The sequence below is a fragment of the Cheilinus undulatus genome, linkage group 7 (assembly GCF_018320785.1).
Source record: "Cheilinus undulatus linkage group 7, ASM1832078v1, whole genome shotgun sequence".
In the NCBI taxonomy this organism is placed as follows: Eukaryota; Metazoa; Chordata; class Actinopteri; order Labriformes; family Labridae; genus Cheilinus; species Cheilinus undulatus.
In genome coordinates, this window is record NC_054871.1 from 46,223,448 (window position 1) to 46,239,184 (window position 15,737).

General features: G+C 38.6%; 1 protein-coding gene across 4 annotated transcripts in view; it reads right to left on the reverse strand.

The window, feature by feature from the left end:
- Positions 1–15,737, reverse strand: part of LOC121512288 (cyclin-dependent kinase-like 5) — a 122,310-nt gene that overhangs the window by 50,031 nt on the left and 56,542 nt on the right. The window lies entirely within an intron of this gene.

The window sequence follows — 15,737 nt, forward strand, 5'->3', positions numbered from 1 at the left end:
CTGTTAGAGATGCAATTCCCTTGGACCGTTTAGGACTGTAGCAATAAGCATCCTGGGCCACAAGTGTACAGCACAGAATGAGCTCACACTGATCTCCACGTGTTTTAAAACTAGACAATTTGTCACCTAAAATATGTATGGATTAGGACGAAACTATTTGCTCCCCTATGAAAATGTCATTTTTTAAAAATGATTTCCCACTATTATTTCCATCTTTTTTTTTCATTGTTTTAAAGCAGCTTTCATACAGAAAATCCACCAATGACTGAATATAAACCATGCAAGAGAATGAATTTATAATATACAATGGAAACAAGCCTGAGATATGATGAACAACAACAGATGGACAGTTTAATGCTGACATGAAGGTTTTTGACTCTCCATTCTTTACCATCTGCTTACACAGAGGACGTCATTGTGTCCTGGGGCACATTCACAAACACAACACTGACAGACAGGGGCTATATACAAATCTGAAGGACGTCAGAGTATGGGATATCAATGCATCCTCAATGGGACTTTGTTTCATTTACACCTGAGGTTAGAGCTCTTCATTGTTAACTGAATCTCCAAGGACACATTTTAATCCTGTATGTGACAAATGTCACCACGGCAACCTGGCCCCGGATGAGTGGAAGAAAATGGATGGATGGCAAGCATTTAGTAACAACAATAGTTTAATGTCAGGCTAAGGACAGAGCTGCATCTATTTTGAAAACCCATTCATTGTAAGTCTTATTTTAAGAAAATCAACAGTGTTAATTAAACTCACAAATGGGATTAAATTGCAATGTGGCATGCTGCAATTTACAAATTGCAGATGTTACAATATTGCTTTATTTAAATTTGATCAAAATACAAATTTAATACCTTCATTTGTGCAGCAGAGATTTTACGCATATTTTAAAAACATTCCAGGTGTCATTCTGTAGGATGTTTTACAAAATGGTCCTTTTCATGCTAAATGTGAGTTTCCCTTTATTACAACAGCTGACACAAAACAGTAATCCCCATTTAATAAAGCATTGATGTCAGATTGTAATATGAGCAACTATAACTGCAATTAGTTATTTTCTTTATTAATCATTCTGCCCTCGTTCATTCTATCTAATACTGATGAAGATTAGCTTTAGTTCATGTAAGTTAAACCTCCGAGCCGCGATTGGCTGATAGCAGCTGACTCTACTTATTGCCTCAGCCAATCACAGCTCTTCCTCTCAACACAACGGCCCATTTAAAGATGACATACTGCTCACTAACCCCTGCTAGCATCAATGCTCATGCATCACACTGCTGCTGGCAAAGCTTCACCTCCTCCACCCCAGCTCCTCCTTTACAGCTTAAAGCTTGTTTCTCCCTCCAATTCAAATGCATGTTACTGTGGATTAATTGCTTCTAAATAATTTCACTGTTTTCAATGCACACTGTCATAATTACATCTATCCATATGGAGGTGTGTAGCTACACACTCTCTGGAAAGTCAAAGCATGCTGCTTGACTAACCCAGGAAGCATTTCTAGAGCAGAGCTTTCTCTGCCAAGTAAAACTGTGTAGATCCATTTAGCAAGAAAATGGTTCAATGTATGATGAGAGAGTTCCTGACTAAATGTAGGTTAAATGTAGAATGATTTGTTGCTTGAACTTGTTGAAAAATACACAAGATGAGGAACCTAATAATGATCGGATATCAAACTGCAATACTGGGGAAAAAAATCCCAATTAGATTATTTTTGCACATTGTTCAGCCCTAGTTAAAATGAACACGTGTTAACACGTGTCTGTATTTTTTCACACCAGATTTAGTTAAACTTCATGTTTTTTAGATTTTTTTTTTGTCTTTTTGCCTTTATTTAGACAGGACAGCTGGAGAGAGACAGGAAATATGGGGAAAGAGAGTGGGGGCCAGACATGCACCAAACAGCGCCAAGACTGGGAATCAAGCCTATCGCCTCTTAAATGAGCGCCTGCTCTATCCACTGAGCTATAGCAGCGCCCGCTAACTACATATTTTAAATTGTTGAATATTTTACAAGCTGACAGAGCTGCAGCAACTCTTGAAAATCTGTGGGGTGGGTCTCCTCTGGCAAGAACAAATCAGAGAGCCAACCTTATTGCAAGGCGATGCATGCTGATGAAAAATACATACAGTCACGGACGAAAATATTGGCACCCCTGGAATTTTTCCAGAAAATACACCATTTCTCCCAGAAATTGTTGCAGTTACAAATGTTTTTGGTATAAACATGTTTATTTCCTTTATGCGCATTAGAGCAATAGAAAAATCTGAAGCAAAACTGTGGAAAAATATGAACAATCTCAAGGTTACAAGACCATCTCCAGAGATCTAGAAATTCCTTTGTCCACTGCGCGTAATATAATCAAGAAGTTTACAACCATGGAACTGTGGCTAATCTCCCTGGACGAAAATTGACAAAAGAATGGTACTCTTGTGTCAGTTTTTCTCTTCCGTCCACATCGAGGGAGATTAGCCACAGTTCCATGGTTGTAAACTTCTTGATTATATTACACACAGTGGACAAAGGAATTTCTAGATCTCTGGAGATGGTCTTGTAACCTTGAGATTGTTCATATTTTTCCACAGTTTTGCTTCTTAAGTCCTTGGACAGTTCTTGGCTCTTCTTTCTCTTCTCCATACTGGTGTGACACACACAGGCACACAACACAAAGGTTGAGTCAACTTTTAGACATTCTAACTGGCTTCAGGTGTGATTTCTAGATTGCCAGCACCTGTTACTGCCACAGGTGAGTTTAAATGAGCATCACATGCTTGAAATAAAATGATTTACCCACTTTTTTAAAAGGGTGCCAACAACTTTGCACGGCCCATTTTTTGAGTTTTGTGTAAAATTATGTAAATTTTGTCTTTTTTCTTCGTATTTTTTTCTATTGCTCTAATGCACATAAAGGAAATAAACATGTGTATACCAAAAACATTTGTAACTGCAACAATTTCTGGGAGAAATGGTGTATTTTCTGGGAAAATTCCAGGGGTGCCAATATCTTCGTCCATGACTGTATATAATTTAACATGTTTTTAAATGTTAATTCATAATGACTGACATGTACAAGGAGTAAACATTACCGTCTACAGCCGCGAGAGGGCGCTCTAGGCTTGTGACAACCATGGTGACAACTATATGCTGCTCCTGTACCACTGAAAAAATGAACGAAAACAGTAATCGAGCAGCAGAAAGAAAGTTGGGAGTGAGTGAGAAACTTGTGAGGGACTGGCAAAAGGCAGAGGTTACTCTTACTGCAGTGAAGAAATCAAAGAAAGCTAATCGCAGGCTGTAAGGAGGACGGCCAGAGCTGGAGGAATGAGTCCACCGACGGGTGCTTGAACAAAGTGCTGCCAGGAGAGGTTTGTCAATGGTGCAGTTACGTCTCCACGCCCTGGTAGTTGCCAAGGAGAGGAATATAAATGACTTTGCCGGCAGGCCTTCTTGGTGTTATGCAACGCAACCGCCGCTCTATCAGAGCACAGACAACGGTGTGTCAGTTTCTAAATAAATGCAACTTATAGTCCAGTGCAACTTATATATACTTTTTTCCTCTTCATGACGCATTTTTTGACTGATGCTACTTATACTCTGGAGCGACTTATGGTCCAGAAAATACGGTATATGTCCTTAAGAAGCAGCTAAAGTCACAGGCAGGAATACTAACTTTGCAGATAACTTCACTCATGGTACCCTCCAGTTTAGTATTGTACTCAAGTAAAAGTACAGTTACTCTGGATAAAACTTAGTAGAATTAGAAGTACTGATTTCAAAATCAACTCAAAAAGTCTCAGTTACAGTAATCGGAGTCAATGTCATTAGTTCCTGTGCACCCCTAGTTGTTTAGTTGTAAAGCTCAACTAGTTAAGATCAACTTAAGAGTCTGTGGTGCAACTGATCAATGAATCAACAGTTTACAAAGAGTTTAGTGTGGACTTAACAGCATAATTTAATACAAAACTTACACATAGCTGGGGCAATAGGCTGCAGATGCCCTGCTCAACAACGCCCACCTTTAGTGCTTACTTCAGTTTTAAACTGGCGACTCATTCAACAATGGCACTCCATAAGATACATTTACTAAATGGTAAACCACTATTTTGTTTCATGAATGAATTTTACACTATAAGGAAGAACAGCTTACTTTAACAGCTTTTCTCCCTCAATATGTGAAATTCATCCATGAAACCAAAACAGTGGTTTACTGTTTGGTAAACACACCACTGCATTAAGCGAGGCCTCAGCTGTCACACCAGCTATGGGCATGCTCTGTCTTAAGTTGTGGTGTAAAGTTCACATGAAACCCTGCACTGAAACTAGTAAATATTCATTGTCTTAAAATTGTTTCTTTAGCTTTAGGTGAAATTGGGAGAGAGGTATCCAGTTCTAGTTCTTCTAATTTGATCCTCAGAGAAATGTGAGAAAAGAGGAGAAAGTTCATTAGTGAGAGCGCCTCTTATAATCTTATTTGTTCATTTAATTTCCATAGAGCTTAAATTGTTAATAAGAAGAAAAGGCAACAGGCATAACTTAAGCTGTGTCATTATTTGCTTGCACTGTGAAGATGTAGGGTTTATCTTTTTTCTAACATTATTGACAAAGTCTGACATTTACATTCATGGAAAAACACTGTATACATTTGAGACTAAGTAACATTTAATACAAGGAACAGAAAACAGGGAAGAAAAGAAGAAAAAAACATGTATATAACTGTTCACATACAAGGCTTATTTAATTTGAATATATACAATATATTTAATATATTTATATATGTTTAATATATATTTCTTAAACCTGTAATTTGAGTCAAAATACCAGTTTAAAACTTGTTTTGCTGCAGAGTCGTTTTGCCTTACATATCATGCAATCTTTCTAATGGCATATTTTTAGAATAGTGTACAAAAAAATCCTATTTTCTTCATTTTTGTATGCTTTTCTCATTAAATATTAGAATTATATAAAAATCATCATTCCCTTTAATACAATAGTTCATATCCAATTTGCAAAAAAGGTCAAAATCATCACAATTAGATTTTTTTTTTTTTTATTATTTCCAGCCCTAGTTTAATCGTGTTGGTTAGTATAGAATTAATTATTTCTTTTTTGTTGGAAAATACATGAGACGAGCATAATCACATATTATATAGCGATCGCAATATTGGGTAAAAAAAAAAAAAATGGTTCAGCCCTAATCTTATGTTAGTTTTAATGAATCTGAGTCTCTTTCAGAGATCCAATTTAAAACAAACAAACAAAAACAAAATACAGATGTTCTAAAGCTTCAATTTGAGATTCACAAAACAGATGCTTATTTTTTCTTTACTGAATCTCTGTCTCCAGAGAAATTCACTGCAGGGGTAAACATCATCTATTGTCTTAAAATGAGTTTCTTTAGCTTTAGGTGAATACTTCTAATTTGATCCTCAGAGAAATGTTGTAAAAGACTTCTTTTTTTTTTTTTTAGCAAAAGAGGAAAACGTTTATTAGTGAGAACACCTCTTATAATCTTACTTGTGCATTCATTTATGTAAAGTTTGAATCATTATAAAATGCTAAAGCAACAGTGACCTTATCATATCATGGTACGCCTTTAACCACGGTTACCATGGCCTTTCTCACTGCTAAACATTGTTTTCTGGTGCATTTAATATTAAATTTATTGTGTCGGGTTCATCTTAACTAGTAGAGCTTTATTTTCAAAATAACCAAAATACTGTGGAAGATATGATGTTTTCTCTTAATTTAACCAATCAATGAAAAGCATTTTTAAACTCACTGTTTGTCACAGCGCTGTCTCTCCTGTCTGTCTCTGAACAGGCTAATGACAAAAAATCTTATGCTTACTGCTGTTAATGCTAAAACAGCGCTGAAGTGTGATATGACGAAGTATTTCTATAGGTGATTACACAAGCGCCTCTCACCCAATGACAGCTGGGAAAGGCTCCAGGCCCCCGCAAGCCCCAACGGGATAGTCAGTATAGAAAATGGATGGATGGATGGATTACTTAAGCCTACAGCCTAAACCTAGAGCCAGTATGAAATAACGATACTACCACAGTGGTGAAATCACTAAAAAAAACAAGATAATTCAATGCTAGCTGATGGAAATTACCTCCGCTCATGGAAAACAACAATGTTAACTGGTCATGATGTACTGCTGAATCCAAACAGCCAGTAAAATCCTCCTCTCTTCATCATCCTCTGAGTTATCCCACCTTTCATCCTATCATCATGTTTTACAGAGGACTTTGCAGCTACTAGGAGGTAGGTGTAATATTTAAGTTAGAACTTGAGCCCATGTTGAAATTCTCTCAGCTTGTGCAACACTTTCACTGATGGTAGAGCATTAACTCTGTTAGAACTGACATTCAAACTAGGCTGTGCTAAAGGTCACATATTTTACCCTTTTAAGACAAGTTGGTCTCAGAGGTCCCCATAACATGCCTGTGACGTTTGTTGCTGAAAAAACACTCCAGTATTGGCTTTTTGCATGTCTAAAAACCCCTCAGTTTCAGCTCTGTGCAGAACCAAACCTTAGGTCGGAGCTAACTGAGAACTGCAAATCTGAGAACAGCGTGTTTCGGCACACATTTTCTGAAAGGGGGGGGGGGTTCTGATTCTTGGGGGGATTTTGCACAGGCCAAGAACACAAATTTTTGTCCAAAAAGCCTGAAAAGTGTATTTGGCACGATATGTGGTCTTTAACGTATGCTTATCTTTACTGTACTGCTGTACCAGAGCAAAGGATAGCACGCGCCTGAATATTCCCAGCTGAAACGTCTCCTGTTTGAGAAGCGAAATACAACAGTGGACAAAGACAAGGACGAGACAGAAGTAGTGTGGACATTATTCAGCGGCTGCTTTGCTGACAGCAGATCCATCAGATCAATTAAAGCATTTGAAACAGCCCCACGCAAACATAAGCCTCACTGCGGCTAGGAGTAAAAATGAGAGCAAACACAGCTCTGTTTGGAGGTTTTACACACTCTTTCTGCTCATTTCTGAGAGGACAAAATCAATGAGGCCTAAATGACTGCTTTTAAGCGAATCTGCAACTGTATATGTTTTTAAAACACAAGATTTAAACACCTGTTAAGTTTAACAGAGACAGAATAAAGAAATTCATCTCCTCTGTCTATGACTTGGCATCTCTTTCTTACAACACTGGTGCACTGGTTTGGTAAATCATATTAATCCTAAATGTGGTACCTTCAAATAACAGCCCAGAGGGAGCAGGAGAGGGGGACTCTAACCTCCTCATCAGCTTAGACAGGCTGTAAAAAGTTCTCCTAAACTTTGTAGTTGGCCCCATCGGTTAAAAAAGTCATCCAGTGCTGAAGTCTGTGTTAAAATCAGCAGGATAGCGGTTAATCAGCGCACTAACAGCTATATTATATGTTCAAGGTCTACCAGCTATCTAACTATTATTTCCTAAATTTATTTAATTATCTTTATCAGGCCTGTTAATAAACGCATTAACGCTCATGATTAATCTAGAAAGCTTAACGCCTTAAAAGAAAAAAAAATGCAATTTAATCATCTGACTAAGTTTGACCACAACTTCCTCCCGTAGTCCTGCTGCATGGATGTTTATCTCCCTGGGGTGAAAAGGTTAAAGGCAGGTCAAACGCAGCCAGCAGTGATGAGTGAGGCGACCGACCCAGGTCTGCTTCACGGCAAATTTCAATTTAAAAAGCTGCCTAATGGAAGTCTGGATGAAACAAAAGTTGTGTGTACATACTGCGGTGATGACCTGTCTTTACTCCTAAGCATGAGTCTGAAGTACCACCAAGGGGCTAAATGCATCTTTGCTAATGTTAGCAAAGACGCTAACAACAACACGGGATCAAGCAATGATAGCTAACACTGCTAATGCTAGCAAAGACGCTAACAACAACACAGGATCAAGCAATGATAGCTAACGCTGCTAATGTTAGCAAAGACGCTAACAACAACACAGGATCAAGCAATGATAGCTAACGCTGCTAATGCTAGCAAAGATGCTAACAACAACGCGGGATCAAGCAATGATAGCTAACGCTGCTACTGTTAGCAAAGACGCTAACAACAACACAGGATCAAGCAATGATAGCTAACGCTGCTAATGCTAGCAAAGACGCTAACAACAACACAGGATCAAGCAATGATAGCTAATGCTGCTACTGTTAGCAAAGACGCTAACAACAACACAGGATCAAGCAATGATAGCTAATGCTGCTACTGTTAGCAAAGACGCTAACAACACGGGATCAAGCAATGATAGTTAACGCTGCTAATGCTAGCAAAGACGCTAACAACAACACGGGATCAAGCAATGATAGCTAATGTTGCTAATGTTAGCAAAGACGCTAACAACAACACGGGATCAAGCAATGATAGCTAATGTTGCTAATGTTAGCAAAGATGCTAACAACAACACAGGACCAAGCCATAATGCCAAGCTACACTGGCGCAGTCAAGCAGACCTGGGATTGTCCCCAGAATGACAACATCTAAGCTAATGGGTCGCCAGAGACTGCAGACCATCAACATCATTGATGACAAGGGGCTTCAAGACATCACCTGATGACCCGTACCATAGAAAACCTACCAGAACTACCGTCACAAGAATCTGTGAACTGTATGACAGCTAAAAAGACAACTAAAATGGAGCAGTTAGCCTGAGCTACGTTTATTACACTGACGAGAGACCACTGGACATCAGTCAGAGACTTCGGCTACCTCGGGGTAACAGCAAACCTGATCATTCACTTTACAGCACTAGAAAAGCACTCGGGGCGCAGACCACCACCATTAGCCATATCTCCCAATAATGAAGAATCATAAAAGATTCCTGGATCCGTCCCCATGTGCCCCCCAGCACGGCACTTGCCAATTACTCCCGCCCCGGTGGGGTCTTTCTCTCTGTTATGCTCTGACTCATCTCCTCGACTGGCTGTGTGTCTTTCAAACTCTATAAACTCCAAAACTTTGAATAGAAAGACACCCAAAATGCTGCTGGGATTGAAGTTACTCATGTCCGCCATCTCCTGGTGTAAAGTGGTAACAGTGCAGACCTCCACCATTAGCCCTATCTCCCAATAGTACAGAATCCTTAAAAAATTCCTGAATCCAGACGGTGATCCGGATCACTCTCAAAATCTGATCCATTCTTCCCTATGTCATTTCTGACATTTCCTAAAAATTTCATCAAAATCCATCCACAACTTTTTGAGTTATGTTGCTAACAAACGAACAAACGAACAAACCCAACCGATCACATAACCTCCTTGGCGGAGGTAACAAGTTATTTTCTCCCTGATGTGTGTCTGCTGGGCTCTTTCCAGTTCATAAATATTATTGCTCAGTGAAATAAGACACTCTGATTTATAAACCACAAATAAGTAAAAACTCTAGTTTGTTTAATATCTCTTTATTTAAACAAAATACTTGTACTAATTTATCTCAAACTGAAATGCAAGTAAACAGTATTATTCTAAATGTTAATTTATAGATAATAATAATAATAATACATTTTTTATTAAAAAAAGCTTTCAAAATGCTGTACATAAAGTTAAAATTATGAAAATAGAAACTTGATAATAAGAACGTTTAAAAATCTAAAAATTACTAAAACTAAAGAAATGCTGTGATTAATCATGATTAATCACAGCATAGGTATGTGACTAACTTGATTAATTTTTAATAAATTGACAGCATTAATCTTTATATATTAAAGACGCTTCTGATAGGAGGTTGTAGCATTCTTAATTTAAATGTAATTAATTAATAGATTTTATTATATATATTATTTATTTATTTTTTGCATTGACTTCAATTGCTGTACATCAAGGAAAAAAAAAATAAATAAAAAGTGAGGCATGTACCAAACCAAAATTTCTGTGTACCATTACACCTCTAGAAGTTATGCACAGCTGGTGCAACCCATAGCAAGTTTCTCCCTGACCTGGAAACATCTAGGAGAGTAACAAATTTATGGGAGGGAGGGTGGCTTTAGGGGGGGTGCCTGGATGACAGAACACTCAGCTGATGGCATTAAGTGATTTTGGTCCCTCACAGGTAAGCAGCAGAAAAGATGAATGAGAACTGCAGCTTCCAGAAGCTTCCTTATGTAGCAGTAATAGACACAACATCCAGTGGCAATGATAGACATTTTTCATCAAATCTAAAATTTCTCTGGTTTTAAAAAACCTTGAAATATTTGAGGTACTGCAGAAACTCAACAGAAAATACATGCAACAAAGGTGCAGTTATTCTTTAAAAACACACACATAACAGTGCAAAAAAAAAAAAAAAAAAAACCACACATATTGGGCTTTTAAGTTATTCAATTTCATTTGCAAATAAAAAATACAAAGCTACAGCCTCATCTGACAAAAAAGGTTAGGAAAATGGCCACAAGCCAATAGATGTAAAAAAACAAAACAAAAAAAAAAGGTCAAGGACACCACAAGAATGCACTAAGTTGAAAAAATATAATCTTATTAAGAGTATTAATGTTCAAGTACTGCACGTGAAGCTAAGGTTGGAAAGTTAATCAGTGATCAGTGATTGATAATCATGATCTCCATATCAGTCAAAATAATTGTGAATGTGATTTTGGCCAAGGATCCCTCGCTTGTGTCCTGCAGAAATGAAGACTGCAGAAGCAAACAAAGAAACTCATCCCTAATCAGCACTGAGTCACTGTTTCAGACACTTTACATTATCTCTTTATATCATGAAGTTCTCTGAGAGAGAGAGAGACGACGCCCCGGCACTAGCCCCGTTTCTCGACATGTCCTACTTAGGCCTGGTATTTCTGCCTATGGCTCAGAGCTGTGCTCCAGTTTCCCACCCCCCTCAGAAAGCCAAAGGCGGCATCGCACCACTCCAACATGGATGGCAGCGAACAGTGAGGCCTCCTCCCAGCGCCGAGAAACACAAGATGACTCACAGCGGGGTCAGCTACATGAGCATCACTGTACTGTGCACACATACGCAGCAGAGTGAGTTAAGGGAGGCGATACTCTGCTGCAGGGATTAAATTAAATAAGATGTAATATGTCTCATTAACTAAGGGAACTAAACAACAGCCTTGGTACATATTCACCAGTCTGTATGTAAAACTGACTCATTCTTCAGGTGAGATTTCCTCCAGGTTAAGAAATTTTGGCCTACACATACTCCACAAGGACTGTATTGATCACATTTATTGATCTTTAAAGTTAGATATTGTGAGGTCAGAGAAGGTTTCTGTGTGGATTTTGATTGCTGTATAGATTCACCAGGGTTACATTCATCAAATACAGTACTTTGTGCAATGTGGTGGTTTGGCTTTTGCATATTATGGTAAAAACAACAGAATTATATCTGTTCCTGCTGCACCTTACAGAATCCAAACCAAATGAAAAATCATGCAAGGATAAACCCTGAATATAAAGAGAGAACTCCTGGTTCAATTTTGGCGTTAATTGGTCACCTTAAAATGTCCTCAAGGGTAAATGTGACTGGTTATTTGTCTTTATATGTCAGCAAATACCGGCCATTGACCTCTCTGATCTTTACTTGCCTCTAATGAAATTAAATGGCTACCTCTGCAAACGCTAGCAGGATGAGTGCTGTAAGCAATGGATGCATACTCGGGTATAACACACTAAATATCACAAGTGCATCCGTGGAAAGGCGGCATCTGACAAACACCTGAGTGGGCAGTAACGTGTGCCAGTAACTCAGCAACATATACCACTGGAGTTTCAAATAGACATATGCAATTACTTCAGCACAATGTGCCATCTCAGAGGTACATGTGCCATTACATCAGTGGAATATGCCGTTCCTCAGTGGTAAGTGGGTTAAGTGGCGTATATGCAATAACTTAAATGAAATTAATACTTTGGCGGGATGGGCCATCACTAGGGGTGCACCGATCGATCGGCCAAAATTGGTATCAGCGCCGATTTCCTTAATTTTAGGAGATCGGCGATCGGCCGATCCTTGTAAATAAGATTGGCGGATAAGATTGGTTTCATATGCCGCTACCTACTAAAATGTGAAAAATGAAAGACGAAAGGAACTGATATAATTTAGTAGTTTGGACAGCAATGCTTTAAACTTTTCATTTATATTGGAGAGAACTACCTCATGTGTAGTTAAAACAACAAGTTTGTATGGTTTCACAGGTATTGTTCAATGTTATTCAATAAAATAAGATTGGAACATTGAAGGTGTATGCTGTCAGTTATGAAAAAAACGGTATTGGCCAAAATCGGAATCGGCAGGTCAGACTTTTTAAAGATCGGTGATGGGCGATCGGCCAGAAAATTGCAATCGGTGCACCCCTAGCCATCACAGTGGCATATATGCCATTACTTCAGTGAAATGTTAATACATCCGTGGGTTGTACCATCACAGTGGCATATATGCCATTACTTCAGCAGTCTTTTTCCATGGTTGAAAGAATACAACAAAGGTGGCCAGCACCACATACCTCCTGTTAGTCATATTAATACCACCTTCCAGCTCTATGGTACATTTCAGTGCAGATCCAATGCTCTTGATTTATCACATACACCCTGACTGCTTATACTTTTTTTTTCTTTATTGATAAAGTAAAAGCAGCATAATGTTTTATTTTAAACAATGTACAGCAGAAGTTGCATTCATATGGTTTTCACTTGTAATTAAAGCATGTTTGTTTGGCATGTCTGAGGTGACCCTTAAGAGTAATCTTATGATTTCATTGTCCCAGATAATAGAAGAAATGTTGTAGCAAAGCTTATCTGAGCTAACCAACTTAGCCTAGCAACCATGACCAGCTTAATCCCCAACTTCACAGACAACTAACTAAACTACCAAACTAGAAACTTCACAACTTTAAAGACTCAAGTGAACCTGTTCCAATTATTTGCTCCAATTCCCCAAACGTTTTATCAAACATGTTAGTCAGCTCAGCTTATTTCTGCTTCAAGAACAAACCACAGGAGGAGTTTAAGTCTGGATGAAAACATAAGAGTATAAAACCAACAAAACCACACTTCCCACTGATCCCTCGTTTGTTCGAATAGCTTTAGCAGTTTTGTGTGCATGTTCATGTTGGAGGGATCAGTGCAGAACAGCAGCTGCTCACAACCTTTTGTGTAACGTTTTATTTTAAGCTCTTTAGGAATTCCCATGTGGCGATGGACTGTGAGGTTCATTTGTGTGGGAGAGAAACTGAGCTGGGTAAATCATTATTTACTATGAACGTACCGTCATTTTCCCACGTCTTACAGAGCACAGGTTAAGACCTGGGGTCAAACAAGACCACCTTAAGATAACCCTTAAAGTCAGGTTCCTATAAGGTACAGTATCTATACCTAAATCACCAGGCTACAAAGAGAAAAAAGCCAATACTCTGAGGTCAAAAGAGCTGGAGAACAAAGAAAATCATGGTCTTAAACTGAACACAGTATAAGCTGTGAGCTATGGCCTTAACCAGGCGACACTATTACTCTTGTCTCACTCTGTCATGAAGAGAAATGTTCAGTTTCATGAGAATGATCATAGCAAAGTAAGTCAATTTTAAGTAAGCTGCTGTTTAAAACAGCTATCATCTAATGAAGCTGGATGTAGCTATAGCTACATACAAGCAAATCTCTACATTGGCCACTGTTGTTTACAGGCTTGCAACCACTTTAAATAAATGACATCTGTAGTTGCAGCTTCTTTTGCCTCGAGTGATGCTGATTGGACTAGTCATTCCCTGGCTAGGCTTTGCAAGATGGATCTGCCTAATAACAGACAGAGAACTCATCCAATCCATCTGTTTTACAAGGTTAAAACCCACATAGGTGTTTATCATTTGGAAACATCAGAGAGAAGTCCTGCTGTGATGTCGATTAAGTCTCATTTAAATGTTCAGAGTGGAGACATTAATCTAAGTGTTTTGTAACTATGTAAATCTAACCCACTTGAAATAATAAAGGCATGCCATTCTAAGTTATTCATTGTTCACAATCTTGATTAAGGAGTCATCACAAGTGTTTTCCAAGAGACAATTAGTCAGAGGAGGATGCAGTCATACCACTGCTGTGTAACATTCCCTGTCGTGCATCACGCTCTCAAAACTTTTCATCCGCTTTGACGTGAATGCTGCCAAACTTTAAACACTGAACTCTGCTTTAAGGGCATCAATGAAGTGTCAAAGACTCAACATTTGCACGGAGCACAACCTGATCAAATTACCAAGCTCTTCAGTTATGTCTCTCCCCGTCCAAATAAGGAGATCAGACACGAGCTGCTTGGCTGTGAGGGCTGTTAATAACAGCCTGGTGGATCTGCAGGATGATGATCGCTGAGAGCGCTAAGACAACAAAGAGTTCAGTCAGGGTGAGCGGTGGGGAAATTACCTCCAAAAGAGACAGCACTTTTCTCATTTCAGCTAAAACTTTTCCTCAGAAGATTTCTAAAAACATAATCTAGCACTCTCTTTAATGGCCCACAGAGCATCTCCTAACAGCTGGATGCTGAACCAGCAGTTTAGATACTTCAGTGAGGCTGAGGTGGTGCTCAATGTGACTGCAACAAAAAGACCCCTAAAGTCACGGGAGGAAACCCCTGTGGACATTAATGACTGAGTGGTGCAAGCAGAAATGTTCATTCACTGTAAAACTGAAACTTGTTATAAAGTTTTTGTGATTTTTTTCAAGGATATATGAATCGTGATGCCTAAGCACAGAAACATACTGATATAAGAAATAAGCTGAGAATTGCTCTTATAAGCAGGTTCATAAAAAGCTGCGTCATTAGACACAGAGGGATCAGGAATGATCTTCGGACCTGCTGCAGTGTGCCATCTTCAACAAACAAAGCCAAAAAAGGTTCATTTCTTTATTCATGCTTTGCAGCATAACACAACATCCTGATGAACATTTATCTTATTATCAGCTTACTTTTGGTTGCCTCTTGTCATTTTTGTGTGATAAAGGAACTGTAAGAAAATTATTTTCATAACTTCCAATTTGTCTTTATTACAAGATTATAACCAAAGGACACCTTACACCTGTAACTCCAATCAGAGGCGACAGAGTCAAGTACTGCCCTATAATTGAGATCAGCTGATCTCATGCAAGCCCTCATTAGCTGACAGCCAGCTGATTCATTTCTAAATACGCTATTAGCTAATCGTGCTAATGCCACCTTATTTAAGCTGCTCTATCCTGTCTACTCTTTGCTGCAAGCCACTTTTTTGCCTCCTCCACCCCAGCTCCTCCTTTATTCTGCATCTGACCTGATCATATCTTTCTGTTGTCAATGATGTCTGCTCTCTCACTTCCTCAGGATTTCCTTGTAGACACAGGAACGGCAGGAAAGTGTGCAGTTTCTGCTTGATACTTCAACCTAGGCTAGTTAAAGGGCAGGGGGGGTTCCCAGAACAAGCCAAATATAAATAACTGCAGTAAGTGCCAAATTAATTACTGCTGTTAAAGAGAAATATTTACACCCACAAATCATGTGCATTTCTTAACAAAGTGGTCCTGCCTGAAATTTTGTTGTGGTATCTAGGCGTTCTTTTAAGAGAGTCTGGCTGCAGACCAGTAAAACTTTCAGAATAAAATCAAATTAGACTTCCATTAAGGGTTAAGGTAAAGGTAAAGGTTAGGATGCCAAAAGTTTAAAGTCAAAGAGCCTGACCTGCAAATCCTGATTACAAAATCAATAATCACTAATCAATGTGTCAACAGTCTAAAACAGGAA